Here is a 23,817-nt window from a genome sequence, read left to right as displayed (position 1 = left end):
ATTTTAACTCTGATAGGCTGGGATTACAGGGTCATTCCCACAGCACAGCGTCTCTCATCTGCTTTGTCGTTTAGACATTTTTAAAATGACTCTATAGCATAAACCTGCTTGGAAACAGAAACTTCTTCCAGGATACAGTTTGTATTTCTCTCTCATGGGATGATGGGTAAAATAGGTGTTAAAAAATAAGGTGTCTGTTGCTCAGATTTAATAAAATTCACTGGCAGGAGAATGTGCTTCAAATTAAGAAAGGCAGAGAGAAGTTGGGATGGGGGAAATCGGTTCCCAGTCTAGGCCTGATAGCTGTCTTCTCCTGCTGGTCAAGGAAAGTAATAGGAGAGAAAAGTTCTCTTGGCACAACAGCCTAGTAACAGCCTTACTGAATGGCAGCTACTACTTTAAAAAATGCATTAATAAAATAAATCTGGTCGAAGTATAACCTTCTGTGTTCCTTTACAGAAAGAACAGCTGTCAAAATTGGGAGCTTATGTACATCTGGCCATGCCAACCCTCAGCATTAGATGTAAATAGGTTGTGCATCCTCTGCAGGCCAGCTATCAGGGTATAAAGTATGATTTAAGATACTGGTAAGGGCGAACTTGAGGATATGTTGCACTGTATATTCTACGACAAGACAAGAGCGAAGTGGCTAAGGTCACTGTTAGTAAATAAGAGATTTGAAGAATATAGTTTGTTGGTTGTCGTACTAAATAAATAAGGATATGCAGGTATTGTGGCTCATTTGTCCATTTAGTAGAAATGAAAATGAAAAAAAGCCAAGTTTAATCAAGCGACTATTTCATGTTTTCCATTTTTCCAGTTTGGAATCTGATTAACTTGATTTTATGTATAAAGTTTTATATACACATTGTATCTTGTATTAGTTTGGGGAAGGCAAAAGCCAAATATAAAGTCAAACAAATCATTGTGTGACCTGGAGGCCCAGACGAGTTATCTATATGAAGTTTTGTAACAAAAGGTAACTTCAAAATTTTCATTACATTAATGCTCATTGCTTATGGATTACACTTGCACCTAGATAAGATGGTATAAATGCTCCAAAACACTTCAGAATCACAGAAATAAAACAAGAATTTGAGTTTATAAAAAGAGAGCCTGCAAAATAAATAAAAATGAACAACAGTTTGCAGTCATGAACCCCACAACCTATCTGTCAGCTAGGTAAATATTGTACTCCATTTTTGCACTGTTGCACTTTCAGTTTGGTTTGCACAATTTATTTAAAGGTTTGATTTTTGTGGCTTAGTCAGATGGTTTTGGTAAATGTATTTTCAAACAAAAAGCAATTGTTAGTTATCCATCAGTTCAATTCAAACCTTATTTCTGGCTTTGTTACTGTTTCATAATAAAAACCATTTATAATCCATTTTAGTCCATTATGATTCATCACTGCATGTCACATAAAATCCTTTAAATAAAGCTAAAATAATTCATACAGTTTTACAAAAATATATAATGTCCCACTTCCACCATCCATAAGCAATACTGTACTGCTCACAGTCTACCCCCATCCTCCCCTCCACAGATTAGCATGTTTGAGACTCAAAATATGAACAATAGGCATCCCAGACAATATTCCGCAGTGTGTGAGCGTTCTCTATGGGGCACCTTGCTGGCTGCTCAAATCACCAAGTCTCTGTGCCCTACCCTCACACCCATTGTTAAGACTTACTCCTTTAGTCTCACAAATATTGGGGAGAGCACAGAATGCAGCTATAATGGTCGGGATGGTTTTTTATGTTGCTTCCAAATGATTCCATAAACAGCACCATCTGCCTTCCAAACAGCCAAAAGAACACTCGACCTCCATTCTGCTGCTACTCAGGAGATAGTTAAAATGTTCCTTCCTTCTGTCGAAGCAGCCTGTGAATAACTTCATTGATCAGGGTACCAGAGGAAAAGTGGAGTCTCCCAGAGTACTGGACCATCCTCCACACCATTAATGTCCACAGTGGGCACTCGGGCAAACAGTCCTTTCTCCATTAATTTAAATAAAACTGAGTTCCAAAAGATTCTCACATTGCGGACCCTTCCAGACCACCCAACATTTATGTTTGTAAGCCTCCCATCGTGGGCCACCAGTCTTTGGAGAATGATGGAGAAACTCCCCTTTCTATTTATAAATTCTCTGTCGCGGTCCTATGGAGCGGAGGGGGGGAAATGATAGGCACCTGGGTGCCATCAGTTGCCTCTATGCAGTTTGGGAACCTCATGTGTGCAAAGTCAGCAACAAGCTGCTTAGGGTTACCCAGCTTTGCAACCCAGCTAAAGAGTACCTTATCTCCACTACAGCTGCAGCTCCAGGGCTAGTTCTGCACAAATCTTTTAAAAAATGGCCCTTCCCCTGCTGAAATTGCTCTCATGACTGCTGGTCACCCCAGGTCTGCAAAACGATCCTTTCCCACCTATCCATGCTGGTTTGCTGGGCCTAGATACAGTACTGAGCACTGTGTAGCTGAGTCAGGAACCGGTCCTTTAGTTCCAACAGCTCGGTATCCTCATCCTGCTGCAAGAGCTTTGTAGGGTTTTTCCTGCTGCTGCTGCTGCATATTCCCCTGCACTATCTGTTCAGTGGTGCAGCGGGCAAGGTCTAGTGCCAAATGCGTTCAGTTTTGAATGCTGTAATCCAGTGAAAGAGCCACTACATATTCGCGCTTGTCACCATGGCAGTGCAGTGCATTTCTGGGTACATGCTGGCACACAGCAATTCAAAAATGGTGCTAGCCTACACAAAAGGAAGCATGGGATGGAAACAGCAGAAACATGTTTTTTTTTTTAAAGTTTGAACCTACCTGGCTTCCCCCTTTGCATCCCACAATTTACAGCAAAAACAATCCCATGATGCACTCTGTTCAGCCGCAAAGCAAAGGACCACAGGACATCCCTGAGAATTAACTCATCCCTCTCAGTTCACAGCAAACTGCCATCGTGTGTTTACACACTGCAAACTGAAAGTGGGACAGGTGCCTCACCTGCATGCTATTGGTATTATTTACCATTAACCCCCCTATGTAAACATACTGTAACTTTCATGCTGTCATTGAAAACAAAGAACTAGGAATTGTTACAAATAAATAATATAGGAATGTTATTGTGGGGTATCAGAGGGAACAATGACAGTAAACATTTTGGAGGTGTATCAGTTGTTTCTGTTCCTGCATTTCTGTCCCTTCACCCTGAATTCCTTAGTCCCTTGAAGTTGGAGGTCAGGAAAAAAAAAACAACAAAAACTGATACCTTGTAAGTAATCCTAACTACAAAACATACTTCTCTGCATGACAATTGTTGGTAATCCCTTCCCTGTTTTCCTTTCTGCCCTATTTCAGTATAGCTGGCAAGGACATATGCCTCTCTTCGAGACACCTACTGTGTTTTCGTCTCTGGACAATATGACAAATACTCATGAACTAGTAAGTTCTGTTTCAGGCAAGATATATTTTACAGAATACTTCCAAACAAACTGCTCTGTGTAAAGAGAATTTCCTTGAATTACTGAATAGTATTTACCTGTTTCAGAGGCCTATGACATTTATAAACACATCAGAAAACCGGATTATTTTTAGTACAATGATTTATCAACATAAATAAAATTACTCCATCAAAAACTAACAATGAAAAAATAGCAGATAGACATTAAAACATCAGTAAACAAACCAGCTTTTCTGAGAGAGAGAGAGAAGCATGTTCTTGAGGTTTGCTTTAATTCTTGATGAAGGGCCCTATTGTACTGTTAACTGAAAATCAGCAAGCAAAATATCCAGTGGACATGGCAGCAAAAGCTGTGACACGTCAAGCCTTCCACAATTCGTGCTTCATAAATTGCTGGAGAGTATGATTATTTGGCTAGAATGCCCATCAAAACAAATGCCAACAATGTAAATTGCCAGCAGGGAACCCAGAGATGCAAAAATGAAATACAGGAAGGCATGGCTAAACACATTCATCATCAGGCTGAGGGCTCTTAATATTCCTCATCCACTCACATAGGTGACAGTGGTCAATACTGATGTGTCATCCCAGTTCATCATCTTTTTAACAAAAGAAATGTTATTCATTTCCAATATTTAATTGATACAGAGTAGAAAGCTGCACAAAACTAAAACCAACAAAGAAAACACCTTCTGTTTTTAATTCTTTTCCATTACTACAATATATTGATGATTATATACATTTGAACTCTAGCTTTTAAAAAATATTGCCCTGCTTTAGGAGACTTTAGACTTGCTATCACAATTTAATGAATGTTTTAAAGGACAAAGCAAGCAAACAAGCCTTTTTTAATGTTCATTTACATACTTCCAAAGAATGTTCCTGACATTCAGCTTAGACTATGGAGTACTGCTGAAATTAATTTAGTTTCACATCAACATAACCCATACTCCAGTATCATTTAACAGTAAATAAAATTTAAATTCCATGGTTGCTTTCTTTTCTTTTTACCTAGGTCAAAAAAGTACAAGGTGAATTTTCACCTCTGTTAGCTAATTTATATCTGATTATTCATAAGAGAGTGAGGTTTTTACCATCTCGCATAATTGAGACTAACAAGGAAAAATAGCGTTAGCTGGGAAAAGACAGTGATGGGCAGTATCCAAAATCTTTCATAACTTTTCCGACATGTATTTATTTATCTACATTAGAAGGAGTACGGTGCATAAAGGGATCTCGATAAAAATGGATCTCAGAAAACACAAACCACTTCTACAGTACTTATATGCCCATCCTTATATGGATCACAGGAAAATAGATAAACCAAACCCTCACAGAAATGGGGTAGGCAAAACAGGAGGGCTGCACATAGGAGAAGCACACCTGTAATTATGGAATTTGCCTGTAGCTTCTAGGACTATAAAAGGTAGATAACTAATGATGCAGAACCACTATGCAGCCAAAAGGAGGAGGTGGAGGGGAACAGCTACTCTACACAGCTGTGGAGAAACCACAACTTAAAGACCATATGTTACTGCTGCACTGACAAGCAGTCATATGTGGCCAGTTAGTAGCAGGGAAGCAGCTTCTTGTGAGCAGAGGGCAACAGGATGATCTAGCCATGCTGCCAGTGCCAGGGAGGGGACCATGGGAGATGCATGGAGTCAGTAGGTGGGTTATATACAGATGGAGTTCTGCAAGAGGTTCCTGATGGCACGTCCTACAGATGTTGGTCTAGTGGGAATCTGAGATCATAGATTTAGCAATGCTCACAAGCCTGCTTCACCAAGGGCTCATATCTTGGCCTCTCAGGACCGCATGGAGTGCTTTCAAGGCAGGATCTCCCCAACTTGCATCTTTTTAAACAAAAGATTTTAAACCAAAGATTCAGAGAATTCATCAAGCTAGAAGTCCTATACATCTAACTATTAGCAGTGACTTCAGGCCTCTGTGCCTGGGCTCCTGAAGAGATGAATTAGGATTTGAGCCTATGTTCTGGGGGTCTTAAATCTAAATCCTTATAATGTCAGTGACTTGCTGCATGGTTGTCCATATCCAGAATTACAGCGTTTCAGTGCAATCCCTATGTTCATACTTGATAATGTCATGATTGGTATAAATAAAATATTCTGTTTAGATGCAGTGTGCTGGTTCTTAAGGATGACTTTTCAAATAAGGGTCTGCTTTACACAGCTTCAACCAGGAAATATTTTTCATTATACAGTTGGTTATATAATTTTTTTTGCAGCTGACTGAAAGTTTATAAAAGTAAGTGGGAACAGCTTCCAGTTTGTTGCTAAGAAAAAATTTTAATTTTAGTATGATGAGAAGCACAGTCAGGAAAGTAACTGAAATACTTTCCACATGGATTGTATTTTCTAAATGGACAACCTACCTAATTCTCAATTACTGAGGGACAAACTCCACTCATTGCTATATTTTGCTTTCCACAAGCAAATCTCTATACAACTTTTCATGAGTGATGTACCCAAGTATTCGGATTCTAATACCTAAACTGTATTGTTAAATCTATTCACCTAAATTTGGGTTGTTGTTGATTACTGTACTCTATGTATCATATGACTTTAAAAACAAACTTTGGATTTGGATAATCTAAGCACTATACCCAAATGTACAGACATTCTTTTCTCAAACTATGTATTATATGATTTTTTAACATTAGCTTTAATAACATTTTGAGTGTTCACCTAATTACAATATATATAGAGAAGCCTCTTTTATGCAAAAACACAAGGAGCCAACAAAAATCATTTGCTTGGCAGAAACATTCTTTAACTAAAGGTCAAACAAAATTGTACTGAAGGCACTGAGTTTATTTAAAATGGAGTTACATTAAAAGGGCCAGTCGTAACCTATGGGATTGAGCACCATGCAACCTGGATTCTGCTAGCAACTCTGCCACATGCTCATTGCACAACTTCAACTTCTCTGATCTTGTCTGTACCAGGTATGAAAAATTTCCCACCAGTGCAGCTGCATTGGTGGTAGCAATGCTGAGAGCACTAACAGAGACAAAAACGAGGAGTCCTTGTGGCACCTTAGAGACTAATAAATTTATTTGGGCATAAGCTTTCATGGGCTAGAACCCACTTCATCAGATGCATCAAATAAATTTGTTAGTCTCTAAGGTGCCACAAGGACTCCTCGATGTTTTTGCTGATACAGACTAACACAGCTACCACTCTGAAACCTAACACAGACAAGGCACCAGTGGCTACTAGAGTTACTGTTTTGAATTGATCTGATCTAAGCAGATTTAGAGGACTCTGTGATTTAAACACAAGCACCTTCTTAGAGCACTGTCTGTACTAGCATTTCCATCATTATTTACCACCAATGGAGATACTAGGCTTTTAAAAAAAAAATTCCCACCGTTGTTGTTACTGGTGTATGTATACAATCTTAACGACTTATTTACCTCTATTTGTAAATTAGGGATGATGATCCTTACCCATATTTGTGAAGTTATCTGAGATCTATGGATAAGTGTTCCTGTTAAATATGACTATTATTATTATTACTGCTTAAGATAACACGGATTTGCCAGCTGGAGCTAGTCCTTATATAGGAGAGGATAAGATTTGAGTTGTTCGACCAAAAGGTCGAAGACAGAATACAGACCTTACTTTGTAAGTTTTAAGTTCTATAAAAAGTAAAAAAGGCAATACTAAAAATAAGCAGCTCACTACTGCACGTCTTTTGAAATATGCACAAGATGACTAAAATCAATATTTAAGCAACGGACAGCAAGAATACAGACAATTGTAGCATAAACAGACCAAAACCCTACACAGAGACCTTTCAGGACTCTGGGTAGCAAGCCTGTTAGTCTGCAGTTTCAAATGAAGGATGCGAACTATTTTGGCACAGTGTAGTTGTTCACTCAAACTAAAACACAACGTACAACAACTTTGAGGTCACTGAATTATCTGCCTGCACAACAGTTTATTAGTATTTTCAACTGCACAAAGCTCCTTCTGAATAAGAAAATTAAGCGTGCCCTCATGTGCCCTCATTTACTACGTTTCCTGTGACAGAGGTACAAGAAGTAAGTAAAGTGCTGTCAGACTCCAAGGATCGAGAGAGTTGTGAAATCTGCTGAATCCAGACTGCCTTTTTGGATATGCTCCTACGATCTAACAAAACAGATTCTTTTACCTTTTTAAAAGCTTTGATTTCAAGCCAAATGTGGTGGAGCAAAGGTAAAGGTCGAATAACCTGTCTGAACTGAAAATAAAGCTGAAAAAGACTCATTGCATCTCAGGAGTGAAATCCAAAATGGCAACCAGATGTAACAGGACTCACAAACAGTACAACAGCTGTTGTTATCTGTACATTTGCCATACTTTTACAACTATTTTTACTTTCAGAGTTTCTAGAGTAACTCTAAAAAGATATAGTAATTGGAAGGTGAGTGGATAGCATAAAACCTCAGTTTTTAACCTTTGTTGCCTTCTTAGTTTGACATTTGTAACAGAATCCATTGTCTCCCATGTGAACAAGTTTATCTTGATGCTCAGCAAATAACCTTCCCCTTTTCTAGTGATGCTAACAGAACACATATTTTTTCCCATAGACTATGTAAAGAAGGTAAAAACGAATACCATCAGATGTACAGAAACCTGAAAAATATTACAGATGACACTCTGGAGATCAACACATTTACAAAGAAAAATATTTCATAAATGTAATTTTTGTTTGGCATTTGTAATTATGGATGTAACTATGAATATAGTCTTGCGGTATGTATGTGCTATGTTAGCATGAGAGAAAGAACTGAGGAAAGGATATAATGTCCAATTTGATTTATGAAAGTTCAGTAGTTTCAATCTTTACTGCAGTGCCTGAATGATGGCTGAGTTAGCACTGAATCCCTGACCTCACCATGCACCCTGCCATTGCATGAGAAAGCAAACTTATTTTACTTTGTTTTCTTTTCCATCTATTTTTATTTCATTTGTTTAACCTTGTATAGAGGTAGAAAACATTGTGCTCTTGTCTGTTGGATCCAGATTTACTGTAACTGCACAGTGGAAAATTCCCAACATAAAGTGTCTGAAATTGAAAACACATGTTGTATTAGACCCTAGTTACAACCAGCTGAATAATACCCTGCTGAGCAGTTTAAAAAGAAATCACCAGGATATTGAAACCCTGTAGTATACCGGCTGCATAGACAGATTTTTGTAAAAATGGAATAAGATTTCTACAATTAGAATTTACAATTAAACATTGCAAATGGTAAAAGTCAAGGATGCACTGACTCTACTGGGTTTTACATAATTATTTTGTCTACCCAACAACATCGCTATTTAAAAATTAATAAAAATAAAATCTACAATACGCTACAGGAATGGAAAATTATTTGGTTTGTAGTTCTGCTCCTCTGAAGATAGCATCATGCAACATTCTTACTTATGGGTCTTGTGCCCCAAGTGTGAAGCTTTTGTGGTGTTCAAGGTTTTTGACCCTCTGCAGCACTTGTAGATTGGTTTGAGGGATTTGCCCCACAAAACTTGCTCTAACCTCAGAGGCCTCAGAACATTTGAGCCAGGATCTTTCAAAAGCAGCAGGCAACAGATCCCTATACTTTTAATTACATATAAAATGCAACAATTTCCCCCTTCTCTCTTAAATGAAAAAGGGGTCCCAGAAAAGAAAATGGGCAATGGAGAAATGAGTGTCCAAAAGACAGACACCTGACACACAAACTCATTATTTTAATCCCCTAACTCTGAGAGGAAGTGGGTGGGAGAGAGAATTTTGCATAATGATATCTTCAGAGGAGAATTATAAGGCAAGTAATTTCCCCTTCTCAAAAGATACCAGCAATGAAGGATTCTCACTCCTTGAGAGTACGTAACTCAAAGAATGTTGCAGTAAACAATGTGATAATAAATGCAATAATAGACAGTATGAAGAACATATCCAAACAATTGACAAGAGAGGCTGTTTTTTCTTATTTAAATTAGAAGGGGATAAGATACCTCCTCAGGTATGAGGGTTAAATAGAAATGGGATAAAACTCTCAAGAAATGGAGGAAGAATGAGCAAGGGAAGCCACCCAAGTGCCGAAATTTACTTTTCAGAGCAAAGGCACCTGGGAAAAGAATTGGCAAGTCACGATATCCACTGAGTGCAATTTGCCACAGTAAAATAAAAAGAACAATAGAGCCGTTTTGGCTGTGAAAAGGAACAAAATCCCTCGATGAAATTACTAGCAAGTGCATTTAAAAATTGTAGGCTAGTCAGATCACCCCAAGAGGGAACCCAGCCACAAACTAGCAAAGTGAGAAAAATTCCTTGCAGCACTATGTTAATTTATTTTGCAGGGAATTAGGGGGTGGCAGACGGTCAGGGCACAAATTGAATTTTCACATGATCATAGCAAAACCGTGGTATTTAATTTTAAAATTAGCAATAGATCGGGAGATTTTAAAAGGCTCCAGAGGACATCCCCCACCAGAGCAAGCAGCATGCATGCAGAAAACAGCTCAGAATGTAGCTAAAAAGCCCCAGATGCTTAACCGAACAAGAAGAATGGCCTGTGGTAAAGAGATTGTAACGAGTCAGGCAGATTCTCATTAAGACCAGGAATATTGGTGACTGTTTGAAATTAGAGACCTGCCAGCATTTGTAGTGTTAAATGAAGAAGTTTTTGAGTTGGTAATGAAAGAATAACCAAGACCAATATAACCAGTTTGCTAAGGATAAGAGTAGATATGGATGCAGAAACAAATATAGGTATATTGCTTTGAAAAGCACCTGCTGTGGGCTCAAGAACCAGACAGAAAATTACAAAAGGTCACAACTCCTCATTCTGCATTCCACTAGAAACATAAAGCTGCACACACCAAGACTGACAGATAGTGGCTGAATATATTGGGCCAAATTTCTGCTTCCAGCTTCATCTGTGTAACTCCAGAATATTCTCCTGACTTCAGTGGCTCTATCAGGTGGTCCGCACCTCTTGAAATCAGGCCACTTATTTAATTAGTGCCTAACTTTAGGCCCCCAAGTTACGAAATTTTGTCCACCGCATACTGACCTGTGCTTTTACCCGTAACCAAATCAGTCCTTTATCCAAACACATTTTATATCCTCCCCATGTTGTTTGACAATCAATACTTTACTATTAGTGACTTGAGACTGAATGGTAAGGGGGAAAAAATCAGCTACTTTTGGAAAGTATGGATTCCATTTTGATACATTTGTTGGTATATAGTTTCCTCACTGCTTCCATGATTTTTGGCACTAGAAGAACGCAAATCCATCATATCCATTGAGTGTAAATGCACACAGAGAGACTGGGAATCAGGTATTCATTTTGCTGGACTGAAAATGAACTTTTCCTGCCTTTATTCAGTGGTACTCAGGCATGAATTTATACCATAATTAAGCAAGGTCTAATATTTTCAAGCTTAAATAGTCTCCCAAAGATGATACAATTATTCAAACCAATTCAAGAGAGTGGAAAAATTGGAACACATTTATATGCACTGTGATACAGCATGGCCAGAGGGCAGCAGGAGAGGGTTTTTTGAGGCAGAAAAGAATTTTATTTATGTAACACTTACCAGGAATCACCAAAAAAGGATAAATCAAAACTATGCAACAAAACAAAAGCAAACACAAGGTATAACACAGCAGCCTTCAGGAGGGAGAAGTGTTCAGGCTAGCCTGGGCCCAGAGCGGGGGGACTTCCTCGACACTCGTGGTCTTCCACCCTCCTGAGTTACCTGGTGGCCTAGAGCAGGGGCTTCCTCGACACTCATGGTCTTCCACCCCCTCGAGTTACCTAGTGCCACGCCCAGTGTCACCGGATTATCCCTCTCCTGAGAGTGCCCGACAAGATGGGCACGGCTGTGGGGTGGGCGGTTTGGGGGTGGGGGGGACGTACACCACGTGTGATAGGACCCCTCCTAAGTGACAGTGATGATGGTATCCACAGTGGCAATGGCTGGGGCTGGGGTCTCTTGCTCTTCCCCTCAATCAAAGGGTCAGACGGAGAGAACCGGATGGGGTCACCGAGCAGAGAACCTTGGACAGTGCCCACCGCTCCTCGAAGGTGTCAAGGGCGTCGGTGGATGCCGCCCAGAGGAACTCCGCCCGGATATGTGAACGTACTGAGGATTGGAAAACGGCCCTACAATCGCAGGACGCTTCATTAGCCAACCTCCTCTCTCTGGTTTTATAAATGGCTGTTTTAGCTAGGGCTAGGAGGAGGTTAACCAGGATATCTCGCGATTTTGTGGGGCCATGAATGGGGGGTGTGTAGATAAAAAGGTGAGGGGAAAAGTGTAGCCAAAAGCGTAATAAAATATTTGTGAGAAGCCGGAAAAGGGGCTGCAGCCTGGCACACTCCAAATATACGTGCGCCAGGGTTTCCCTCACATTGCAAAAAGGGCAAGTATCCGGGATGGGGGTGAACCATGTCAAAAACACGCCCGTGCTCACAGCTCCGTGAAGGAGCCAGCAACTAATGTCCCCGATGGGCCTCGGGACCAAGGTGGAATACAGGCTGGCCCACCGGGGTTGCTCACCCTCCAAAGGCGGCAGGAGGTCCCGCCACTTTGTATCGAGGTGGGACACCAGGGTGTGAGCGTGGAGGGTGTGAAGCATGAGTGTGTATAAATATTTCCGTGGTGTGATTTGGAAGCTGACCAGCTGCAGTTCATGCAGCTGGCTCGCAGTGAAAGGGTTAGGGGTTTGTTGGGATCTACGGGGTAGGGGCCCAATTGAAAGATCCGGCGGGCCTGGGGTAGAGGGTAGGCGGGCTGCGCCCTCGCGCAGGGCTCGGTTGAGATAAGCCCGAGCAGCGGGTGTCAAGGCGGCCTTCACCTCCTGAAGTACGCACCAGGGGGTACGAGGTCTGGAGAGCCCCATGTGCCGAGCGAGCGTCACGGGATCCAGCCAGTCTCCCCAGTCGTAGTCCAGGAGGTCTCCGATTCTCGTGACTTCCGCCAGGACCAAACTCTGGTGCACCGAATGGGACTCCGCCGCCTGCACACGGAGCTGGGGGTCGTGTAGCAGGGGCTCCGTGAAGAGATCTGCTCCCATGGTGGCCGCCACGGACCTGGTTGTTGAAAACAGTTTCCAGGTCCGGAGGAGGTCCTGGTAGAAGACCGGCAGCCCGGAGAGGTCTCGCGGAAAACCTCTCGGACAGAGATAAAAGAGCTGCCGGTCATATCGGAGCCCGTGGAAGCGGCGCAGGAAGGCGTGCGCCAATATGCTCCACGTCGAACTACCTGCACTATAAAGGAGCCTCTGTAGGGCCTGGAGGCAGAAGACACGGACCTGAGTGTGCAGACACTTCAAGCCCTGCCCTCCTTTCTTCAGGGGTAGGTGAAGAACCCCAACAGGGGCCCAGTGCATTCCTGACCAAAAGAACTCTAGAATCGATTTCCGGAGGTCGGTCAGGAAACCCGGGGCCGGGACCAGGGTGTTGAGCCAGTACCAGAGCGTGGACAGGACCAGTTGGTTAAGCACCAGTGCTCTCCCTTGGAGGGAGAGACATCGGAGTAGCCTCGTCCATTTCCGGAGCTGCTCTATCACCCCGCCTTCTAACTTTTGCCAGTTCTCCGGCGGAGAAGGGTGCGTGGCAGAAAGGTAAATGCCTAGGTAGAGCAGTGGGCCCGCGCTCCACCGGATGGTCTGAAGCGCGGGTGGGAGGGAGCTCACCCGCCGCCAGTCCCCCATCGCCAAGCCAGAGCTCTTGACCCAGTTGACTAGGGCAGAGGAGGCTGCCGAATAGATGGCCTGGCAAGCCTCCACCCGCGCCAAGTCGCCCGGGTCCTGGACCACGAGGAGCACGTCATCGGCGTACGTCGACAGGACCAGCCGCAGCTCCGGCTCCCGCAGTACCAACCCCGTCAACCTCCTGCGGAGGAGAAAGAGGAAGGGCTTGATCGCCAGAGCGTACAGCTGGCCCGAGAGGGGGCACCCGTGCCGTACTCCTCGCCTGAAGCTGACCGGTTCGGTCAGGGTCCAGTTGAGCCTAACCAGACACTCCGTGGAAGCGTACAGCACCTGGAGAAAACTCACAAACTGAGGTCCGAATCCAAACGCCTGCAGAGTGCCCAGGAGGTACCCATGGTCCACTCTATCGAACGCCTTCTCCTGATCAAGAGACAGGAGGGCGAACGACAGACCGTCTCTACGCCCGAGTTCCAAAAGATCTCGGACTAGAAATAGGTTATCAAAAGTGCTGTGACCCGGGACAGTATAGGTCTGGTCTGGGTGGATCACGTCCGCCATCACGGACCCTAGCTGCAGCAAGATTGCTTTCGCTATGATTTTGTAATCCGTGCTAAGGAGCGAGACGGGACGCCAATTTCGTAAATCACGGAGGTCCCCCTTCTTCGGCAACAAGGCGAGCACTGCTCGCCTGCACGAAAGAGGGAGGACCCCGCCCTGCAAAGACTCAGCCCAGACAGTGGCTCGGTCTGGGCCAAAAATGTCCCAGAACGCGCGGTAGAACTCCACGGTCAGCCCATCCATGCCCGGAGATTTATTAGTGGGCATGCGACGGAGGGCTTCCGAGAACTCGGCCAGGGTGAGAGGCAGCTCTAGTCGGTCTCGATCGCCCACGTTGACAGTGGGGAGTTCCTCCCAGAGCACCCTGCAATCGCCAGGATCGGTCAGATCCAGGGAGAAAAGGCTTGTGTAGAAGTCACGGACCCTCCCACACATCTCCACCGGATCCGTGAGGGGGGGGCGCCGTCTTCTGCTAGAAGGCAGGTGACGTGTTTCTTGGCCCCCCTCATTTTCTCCAGGGCGTAGAAGAAATGGGAGCCGCGATCCATCTCCCGAAGGAAGCGGATGCGGGATCGAACAAAGGCACCTCGGGCCCGATGGTCCTCGAGGGCCCGGAGCTCCTCCTGCTTCTCCTGGCACACTCTGCAGAGGAACGGGTCCTCGGGGCTGGCGGCCAGACACCTCTCTATCTCTAAGACCTCCCATTCCAAGTGCTCTATCGCTGCATTTCTCCGTCGGCTGGTGCCCCGGGTGTAGTCATGGCAGAAGAGCTTGGCGCGCACCTTCCCTAGATCCCACCATTGCCGTGCCGAGGGAAAGGCACGCCGCTGCACCTGCCAGGCCAGCCAAAACTCCCAGAAGGACGTCACGAAGCCCTCATCCTCCAACAGGTTGTTGTTAAAGTGCCAATAGGCCGGTCCCAGCCTCTCTACCCGGAGGGAGGCTGTTATGGTGGCTAGATGATGGTCGGAAAATGGGGCTGGCCGAATGTTGGAGGAGTGGGCCTGTGAAAGATGGAAATGGGATAAATAAATACAGTCCAACCGAGAGTGGTGTGACCGATGGGCCTCCACCCGGACAAAGGTGAACGTGGAAGTGTCATCTGGGTGGTGGTCACGCCAGACGTCTACTAGGGAGTGATGTTCGACTATTTCTCGGAGAATGTTCGCAGCGGCCGGGCTCAGCTCAGCCCCTGAGCGGTCCTGTTCCTCGAGGGTGGTGTTAAAGTCCCCTCCCAGGACTAAGCACTCATGAGAATCTAGGGTGCTGAGGAAGTCGGACACCCGCTGATAGAATTGCAGCTGCTTTGGGCTTGTTGTCGGGGCACAGTTGTTGACGAGGTTGACCACGAGCCCATCCATACGGACTTGGAGATGCAGCAGGTGGCCCGGCACGGCCTCAGTGACCCCTAGCACCTCGGGCTGTAGGTTGGGGGAGAACAGGGTCACCACTCCAGCTTGTCGAATCATGAAGTGGCTGAAGTAGACCCCGTCCCCCCACTCCAGCCACCAGCTGTCCTCGGCGGTCGGATCCGTATGGGTCTCCTGCAGGAAAACCACAGAGTACCCCCCTTCCCGAAGGTAAGAGAGCAACTGGGACCTGCGGAGAGCCATCCTACAGCCCCTAGTGTTCAAAGTTGCAATAATGAGGGGTGTCATGAGGAGGGCTGGAGGGGTGGGGGTTCCTTGTTAGCGGGGGTGTTCGCAGCCCCGGGTGGGTTACGCAACAATCCGTGACCCATCCCGTAAGTGATTAAATCGTCACGGAAGCTGCTGGCCCGCCCGTAGGCCACGGCACCGTGCCTTTCTTTCCCTTTACCCTCCTTTATAAGGGCACTTGTGACCTGGAGGATTTGATCAAAGTCCCCCCATAGCTGGAGAGCTAGCTGTTGTACCCTGTTGCGGGAGCCATGGATGTCTTCTAAAAACTGTCGCAATGCTTTTCGCAGCTCATGGGGGGGTGGGGTTGCGATTTCCGGGTTATTCCCTGGTGGGGCTCTTGGTGCAGCCTCGTGGTCTGCTGAGGTGGGCAGGCAGGGTGCAGATCACCGATGGGGTGTCTGACAGGCTAAAATTATTAGGTCCGTCTCAAGGCTTGGGGTAGAAGAGGATGGCGGAGGGAAAATTGCAGCTCCTAATGGGTCGCGGCAGGAAAATGCAATGGCTGCTCCTTGGGGGGGATCCGCAAAAAACGGGAAAGAAATAACCCCAGGGGCAGCAATAGCATTGCAGGAGGAGGTGGATTGGGCAGGGACAGGGGTGGGGGTGGGGGCGGGGGCAGAGGCGAGGCTCTGGGCTTCGGGAGGCAAGCAGCTGAGAAGTGGTGCCTCCCGAACAGATTTGAGGGTTAAGGGGGTGCGGAGGGGGCTCCCAGTGATGCTAGGCACAGGCTCTGTGGTGGATTTGGCAGCCATGGCCTCAGGTGGTGGACCACCTTCTTCAGGGTGCTCGCTCGGGAAGGCGGTTGGGGGAGGGAGCACGGGGAAAGGGGGACTGGGGTAAGGTTGCCCAGATTGAGGCCAGCCGGAAATAGGTCATTCTCTCCCTGGGTGACTGGGGTCAAACCTAGGGCCTCAATCTCCTCATACATGGAGGAGAGGTCGTCTTCTGCCACCCCGGGGGTCTCCCCTCTGGCGCCCGCTACAACGGTCGCTTCGGGGTTCGCGGGGGGTTCGGGTGGTATTTGGGCAGAAGGGGCTTCCTCCGGGGTCTCGGAGGGGAGGGTTATTTTGTCTTCCCCTCCCGACACCAGCGGATGGATCTCACTCGTGGGCATAGCGGAAGGCTCAGTGTCAGTGCCTCCCTTCCTGGTCTTCCGGGGGGCCTCTGCATCGGATGGGTGCAGCGGAACTCGAGCCTTCCGCTTGCCTCGCTTTCTCTGGACTAGGGTCCAGCCCTCCATAGCATCGTCTGGGGGCTGGTTAGCAGGGGTTGTGTCGGAGGGCAGAGGTGATGGTTCAGGGGTTCGGGGGGGTGTAGCGGTGAGGCAGCATGGGGGGGGGGCGGTTCTCCTTGGGGCGGGCCCTCTCCTATGCCCGGTAATATCTTTGCTGCACCCTCCTCCATAGGCTCTGCTGGATTGTTAACAGCAAGGGCGGGGCTCCCTCGCTGGTCTGGAGAGGTATCTCTTGGGCCCAGGCAGGAGCAGTGGTGGATCGAGCAGGAGGAGAGGTGGTTTCAGATCTCGGGCGGCCAGGGGCGTCGGCAACGACGGAGCCGATGTCCTGCTGGGTCTTGGGGGTCCCGGGTGCCCCTCCCCGCCGGGCCAAGGGGCAGTCTCTTCGGACATGCCCCGCTGATCGGCAGAGGTAGCACCGTGCCTCTCCTGTGGAATAGTAGACCCGATAGCGGGCTCCCTGGTAGGGGACTAGGAAGAACCCCTTGAGCGCCTCTCCGTCACATGCCGCCAGCGGCGGGAAAAGCTGCACTTGCCAGCAGAACGAAAGGACGTGACGGAAGGTGGGGTCCTTGCAGCCCAACGGGAGAGGGCTGATGACGGAAACGGGTTTCCCCAGGGTGGAGAGAGCGGGTAACAGGGCGGCATTGGGTAGAAAAGGAGGGACGGAGGTCAGGACTAGGCGGACGCCCAGGTCTTCTAGCGGCTCCAGGGGGACAAATACCCCCCCACCCTCCGCCAGGCCCTTCTCCACCGCCTCCTGGGCGGCAGCCTCCGATGCTAAGAAAAAGATGACCTTCCCATACATTTTGGAGGCCGCCACAATGGCCGTGGGTCCTACCACCCTCGCCAACGCCTGCATGTATGTCTCCATGTGGGGCGAGGCGGGCACCAGGAGGCAACGGACGCCATGCTTCCTGGTCATGGTGGGAAAGGGGCCTCGGCCGCTATTGACGGTAGCGGAGGCGGTGGGTGGACGAGATGACGAGGCGGCAGGCGGGGGGGGGCTGCCACCGCCTGAGCATACGCCCTGGGGGCCGGGGGAGGGATGCTCACATAGCTGGTGGAGAGAACAGCGGGGAGGGATGCCATGGTCGATGACGAGGCCACAGCTGTGGGGGCAGCCTCTGCCATGGAGGGCTTGGTAGTTGTGGCGGGGCCCTTCCCCTTCTTCGCACCCTGGCCTTTCCGGCTAACCGGGGGGGGGGCTTTCCTAGAATCTGGGGGGCGGTGGGCATAGCAGCGGCAATAGTTGCCCCGGTGCCTCCGGCTGCCGATGCCCCAGCAGGGGCGGTGGCAGGTGTTTTGGCAGCAGTGGGGGGGACTTGGGGGTTGGGCAGGGGGGTAGGTGGGGGACGGGCAACTGAGGTTGTTAGAGGGGCCTCACCCCTCTCATTCCCCGCCATTGTGAGCAGGGAGAGACGGGGAGACACCAGAAGAAGGAGGGGGAAGCAGATTAACCACTTCTCCCTGTTGGGTTGCAGGCGGCGGGGGGCCAAATGGGTCGGACTGGACAGGGGAAGGAAACAGGAGTTGGGGTCAGGTAGTAGGGGCAAACTGTGGGGTGGGCAGTCTGGGGGTGGGGGGGGAACACGGACCCACGCGCATTTATCCAAAGAGTCTCGTTTGGTCAGCTGTTGTGTCTGGTCCGGATGATGGAATTCAAAGCAAGCAGTTGAGGCTAGAGGCAGATGGCAGGTTGTCAGCAGGGACAGACAGCGGGGGGCCGTGACGGTTGAAGTAGTGTTGGGGGGGGCACCGATGGATCGGGGGGCAGCTCCGTGCCACACCCCCTGTGCCCCTACAAACGCAGTCAAGACACAGTCAAACTCCCCCCACACGAGAGTACAGTTCAAAAGTTACTCAGTCTTATGGCCCCCTCCACGAGGATTTGTAGCTTCCCTGGGCGATCTCTCTGTCAGCTGTCTTCTCTCCCGGTCTTTGTGGAGCATTCCAAAAATGCCAAGCAAAGATAAGAAAATGATTAATTGCGGGTCCACAAACAAACAGCAAAACGGTTGGGTCTGGGGGCGTCCACTCCCCTCCTCCGGGGAGCGGGTTGGCAGTCCTCCCCCCTCCTCCAGAAAACAAAAAAAACAAAGAAAAAGCATTTGGCCCGGTCGCCGGGGAACTAAAGCAGGGGCAAAAAGCAAGGAAAGCCCAGGCCAGAGGGCAGTAGGAGAGTGCCAGAAGGGAGCCTTCTTCCCTGTAGAGGGAAGAAAGTTTGCTAAAGATTAATTAAAGCACCTGAAGCCAATTAGAGCACCTGAAGCCAGTCACCTGATAAAACCCCCCTGCTTCAGTCAGACAAGGGAAGGAGTTGAAGCAGAGAGCAGTTTGGAGGGAAGCAGGGGAGAGTTTGGAGAAGTGCTGCAGTAGGCTAAGAAGACCAAGACCCTAGGTAAAGGGACACCTGGTTTGTGAAGAGGGAGGGCAGGAAGCCCCACAAGCTGAAGGGCAGGAGAGGGAAGTAGCCCAGGGGAAGGAACCGCTAGTTCAAGCAAAAAGAAAAGGAGTACTTGTGGCACCTTAGAGACTAACAAATTTATTTGAGCATAAGCTTTCATGAGCTACAGCTCACTTCATCGGATGCATACTGTGGAAAATACAGAAGATGTTTTTATACACACAAACCATGAAAAAATGGGAGTTTATCACTACAAAAGGTTTTTTCTCCCCCACCCCACTCTCCTGCTGGTAATAGCTTATGTAAAGTGATCACTCTCCTTACAATGTGTATGATAATCAAGGTGGGCCATTTCCAGCACAAATCCAGGTTTTCTCCCCCCCCCACAAACCCACTCTCCTGTTGGTAATAGCTTATCTAAAGTGATCACTCTCCTTACAATGTGTATGATAATCACACTTCCTCGACACTACAGTACTAATAAACGGTGGTCACATAAACACCACCCTATACCGGAAACCTACTGACCGCTATTCCTACCTACATGCCTCCAGCTTTCACCCTGACCACACCACACGATCCATTGTCTACAGCCAAGCTCTGCGATACAACCGCATTTGCTCCAACCCCTCAGACACTGGGGAAAGTCCAGACTGACTCCTAAAAAATTAATAAGAAAAATACTTTGAGATCTTCAAAGGAGAAGTACTTGATAAATGGAAAGTGTTTCACCAACACTACCTGTGCCTCAGTGTCTCTGTGCCCAATTTCACAGATGGATAAACTGAGTCAGAGAGAGATTAAAGCACAAATTTTCAGAAGAGTTGACTAGTTTTGAGTGTCTCCAGTTTCACTGACCACCTTGGGTGAAATCCTGGTTCCTCTAAAATCAGTGATAACATTCCCATTGACTTGAGTGGGGCCATGTTTTCACACCTAGAGCCTGCTTTTTCAGAGGTCCACAAACCCAGTTGCACTCAATAAGAGCAGCAGATGCATAGTACCTCCAAGAATCATGCCTAGGAGTCTCAAGTTGGATACTCAAAGAATTAGGTACACAAAATTGGTGGGCTCTTTTTGCAAATGTTGCTGTGACTGCCTTATCCTGGTTCACAGAGTGAGTCAATAGCAGATTTGGGAACACAACCTAGAAGAGTCCTGATTCCCAGTCCCCTGCTCTCAAAAACAACCATGCTGCCTCTCTACAATCCCTACTCACACAGTTATTAAGGACAGAGTCTGAACCTAAACTATCAAATAGCATTGCAATGGTAGGCTTAATCAAGTTCTCAGTGTTACTTTAAAACAGACTGGGACTTAATGTAATTTGTGAATGGACAAAGCATGTTCAAATGGTTAAAGCAGAGGACCAGGAGACCTGGATTCCATTTTGGCCTTCTCATAGATGTTGTGTGAATGTGGGAAAGTCACTTAGCCGCTCTATGCCTCAGTTTCCCCATCCAAAAGAGTGAGATAATGCCTACTTTGCAGGGTGATACGAACCTAAATTCATTCATATTTGTGAATGGCTTTAGGAAGGCACTCTGTAGGAACTGCAGCTTTTCAAAAAAAAATTGTCTATGTTGAGGATTTTTTCTTCTTTTGATGGGTGACTAAAATGTCACTAGTTTATTCATTATCAATCATTAAGGTCAGACAGAGAGTAGATTTTGTGCTTGCACTAATACATTTTCAAGACACTTTTGCAAGGCTGAAATTTTATACCACCGTCATAAATTCCACTTTTTACATTGTGATATTAATAGTTTCAAAGAGCTTTCAGACCACAGTACACTTAACACAAAACCATCTTAGTTTCATATGTATCTACTCTGCATACCATATGACAAAATAAGTTCCCAAGGTTTCTAATATATTATTTTTAAAGAGATAAACAGCTAATGTGCATGGGCAATAACTACTTTCCATGTGACTTAAAATATTCCTTCTACAAAACACCACAAACCAAACAGCCAATATTATAAACAAGAAACCTGTAATATGCTATGCAACAAACAAAGTAACTGTGTAGCATGCAAAAAAGTGCCTTGAACCACAAAGCTACTGAGGTTTTCCTATTATATGTTAAAAAGTACTAAACTAATTAAAATTTTATTCAGAAATTCTCCTGGTCTTGGCTGAAGTTTAAAATCTTAATTGATAAGTTGAAACAATAGCTGTATAATTGGTTTACAGCAAAAAATGTGTTACATCACTATGATCCTACCAGAATGCTCTCTAGAAACAAAATGATAAATTTTGCGAATGGGATTTAATACAAAAATTGGAATATTCTTTCCTCGTCAATTACTTTGTTAATAATGTATAAAATATGCAGAGTACATTGTGTAATTACAATTATGCAAATAGGCTTTTGTATTAATCAGAAAACAAATGGTTTTATAAAATGATACACAAAGGAACATAAAAATAAAATAAATGAAAGGATTTGTATTTAGTATTTTCTTGTTCAAAAGTCAGCTATATTGTGATCTATGAACTAAAAATCACCATTTCTATCTAACTTCTAGTTATAGTTGTTACTTTCAACTAGAAATTAAATTGATTTTTCTCAGTCTGTTCTTGAATGTGTTTTCTCCAATTCTTACACTAAAGTGCAGAGCTAAAGTTTAAGGGCAATTGCATGTTATTTATCTATTTTGATCTGGAGTCACTCTTATAAAGTATCTTTGTAATTTTAACTCAAGTCACTATGCTAAGTGAATTTCATTTTAGTTTGGCAACTGTACTGAATATTCTCAAAGTCTTGATAGAACAGAGTTGATGCATTTGTATTGGGTCAAAACAGAACATAGTAGAGGAATCAAATGAGCTAATTACCCATCAATCACAGGAAAATATTCTCTCTCTCTAGACTCAAATGGGGTTTGAATAAAATGTACAGTATAAGGCTGTAAGGTATTTAGTGCATCTCCTCAGCAACACAGGCTACTGCAAACATATCAAATTTGCCTTCTAGACTAGCTTCCCATAGAATCTCAAATCAAGTCCAAGGTCTCAATCCTTATCTTCAAAGCGCCCCATGGCCCAGTCACAGGATATCTAAAAGATTGTTTAAAGATCCGAGAAGAAGGTCATAATTGACAAGTACTCTCCTCTGGCACAAAGGAATTCTCAACAATAGAAGTAAAGCTTGTCTATGCAAGGCACAAACCTTCTCTGGAGGCAGTCTGACTGTGGGATGAACTCCCCCAGTAACTCAGGACCACAACAAACTTCACCACCTTTTGCTTCAATTGCAAGGCATGTTTCTTTGACCTTGCCTTTTCTGACATAAACACATAAAATCAGGGGTATATATTTTTTCCCGTACAAAAAAAACACTTCAAAAACATGATGCTCCACTGCACAAGCTTCTCCCTCTGGAGAGAGGGTGAGAGAACAAACAACGTGTGACAGATGTTAGTCATGTGCCTTAAAGGACGACCAGAAGGCACTCAAATACTACAGTGATAAGTAGGATATAAAAACCTATACAGAATAGAATGAAAAAAATAGGGTGATTCAGTGAGAATCATAGCAACTTAACTATAGGGAAGAATGGACAGAATTTAAAGGAAAAAGCATAAACTAATGAAGGTCATACAGGAAGATAGTAGTCAATGACTTCTGTTGAGAGAGATCCCAGACTCAATTAAATACCTTCATAAGGCTGATGTACCATGGTAGGTTCATTGTGTCTATTGATCCACTAGGAACTGCATCACTGTCAAAAGTTTAGCACTGTTAGTGTTTTCCATACACTGCCGCTAGAGAAGACAATTGCTGTTTAAGATGAATGTTTGATTTAACACACACATACACACAAAATAAGGACAGGTAGGAATTCATTCCATATTCTTCAGGCATTAGGTTGGTCACTAAACCAGATCTCACAAGTAATTTAGAAACATTTTATCTTCTCCATTCAAATCATCAATGAAAACATCGTTGAATATTTCTCAGGCAACATATTAACTGGGATTCAACAAGAAGACTATCAGCTGCTAAGCTTTAATGCAGACATGAAATAGAAATACAGTCATGTATGGATATGAGACATCAAATAAAAAAAATCAAAGCTCTGGCACATGGTACAAAGCTACAGCAATATCACCAAACAGCCAACAAACTAAAGAATTTCATTAAACCAAATACTATATTCAAGTATGGAAATAACCCAAACCCAAACGTAAAAGTAAAACAACCTGCAGATTTTAGTGTTTTCAGACAAATGGTAGATGCTATAACCTCAAAGCCAACAATATTTCAAGATTTATATTTGTGACACTAATTTGCTTTGAAAAAGTAAATTAGACAATGACCTGCAGCAGAATCAGGGTCTACATTTTAAGCAGAACAGACTGCCTTGCACAGTATAAGGGCAGCAAAATGCTTAGTGATTGTGAGTTTTGCTGTGAAGTGCATAAATTTTCCAGAACAGCAAAAATAGCCTAGAGCCAGCCCTGACCTTCAGTATTCCAATATTTGCTCTGTCCTCTTGCAAACAGGCTAACGGACAACTTGATATCCTTTTCAAATGATTTTAGCTATAAAGCTATATGAACAGGGAGGCTGGACACAACCACAGGTCACTTGTGCCAAAGGCTAAAAACTGAATTAGAGTTCTATGACTTATAGTAACTGGCTGGAATAATACATAGAACATGTTTAACTGATTTTAGTTAGCTGAAGTAACTAGACCGGCAATCAAATCAAGACTGAAAATTAAACAGACTAGCAGTCAGTGGAATAGGGAAAATTGGTTGAAAACATAAGAAGGATCT

The 23,817-nt window shown here is 45.3% G+C and overlaps 1 protein-coding gene and 1 long non-coding RNA gene across 3 annotated transcripts in view; one reads left to right on the top strand and one right to left on the bottom strand.

The window, feature by feature from the left end:
- PPM1L (protein phosphatase, Mg2+/Mn2+ dependent 1L) overlaps nt 1–23,817 on the bottom strand; it is a 189,766-nt gene that overhangs the window by 12,400 nt on the left and 153,549 nt on the right. The window lies entirely within an intron of this gene.
- LOC311526364 lies at nt 886–8,643 on the top strand. The gene is made up of 3 exons (XR_014712993.1): nt 886–979; nt 3,348–3,431; nt 8,048–8,643. It is a non-coding gene; the product is annotated as an uncharacterized lncRNA (long non-coding RNA).

The sequence above is a fragment of the Lepidochelys olivacea genome (assembly GCF_965140295.1).
Source record: "Lepidochelys olivacea isolate rLepOli2 genome assembly, chromosome: 9".
NCBI classification, from domain to species: domain Eukaryota; kingdom Metazoa; phylum Chordata; order Testudines; family Cheloniidae; genus Lepidochelys; species Lepidochelys olivacea.
Note: the sequence above shows the minus strand (reverse complement) of the source record. Positions and strands in the feature narration are given on the sequence as shown.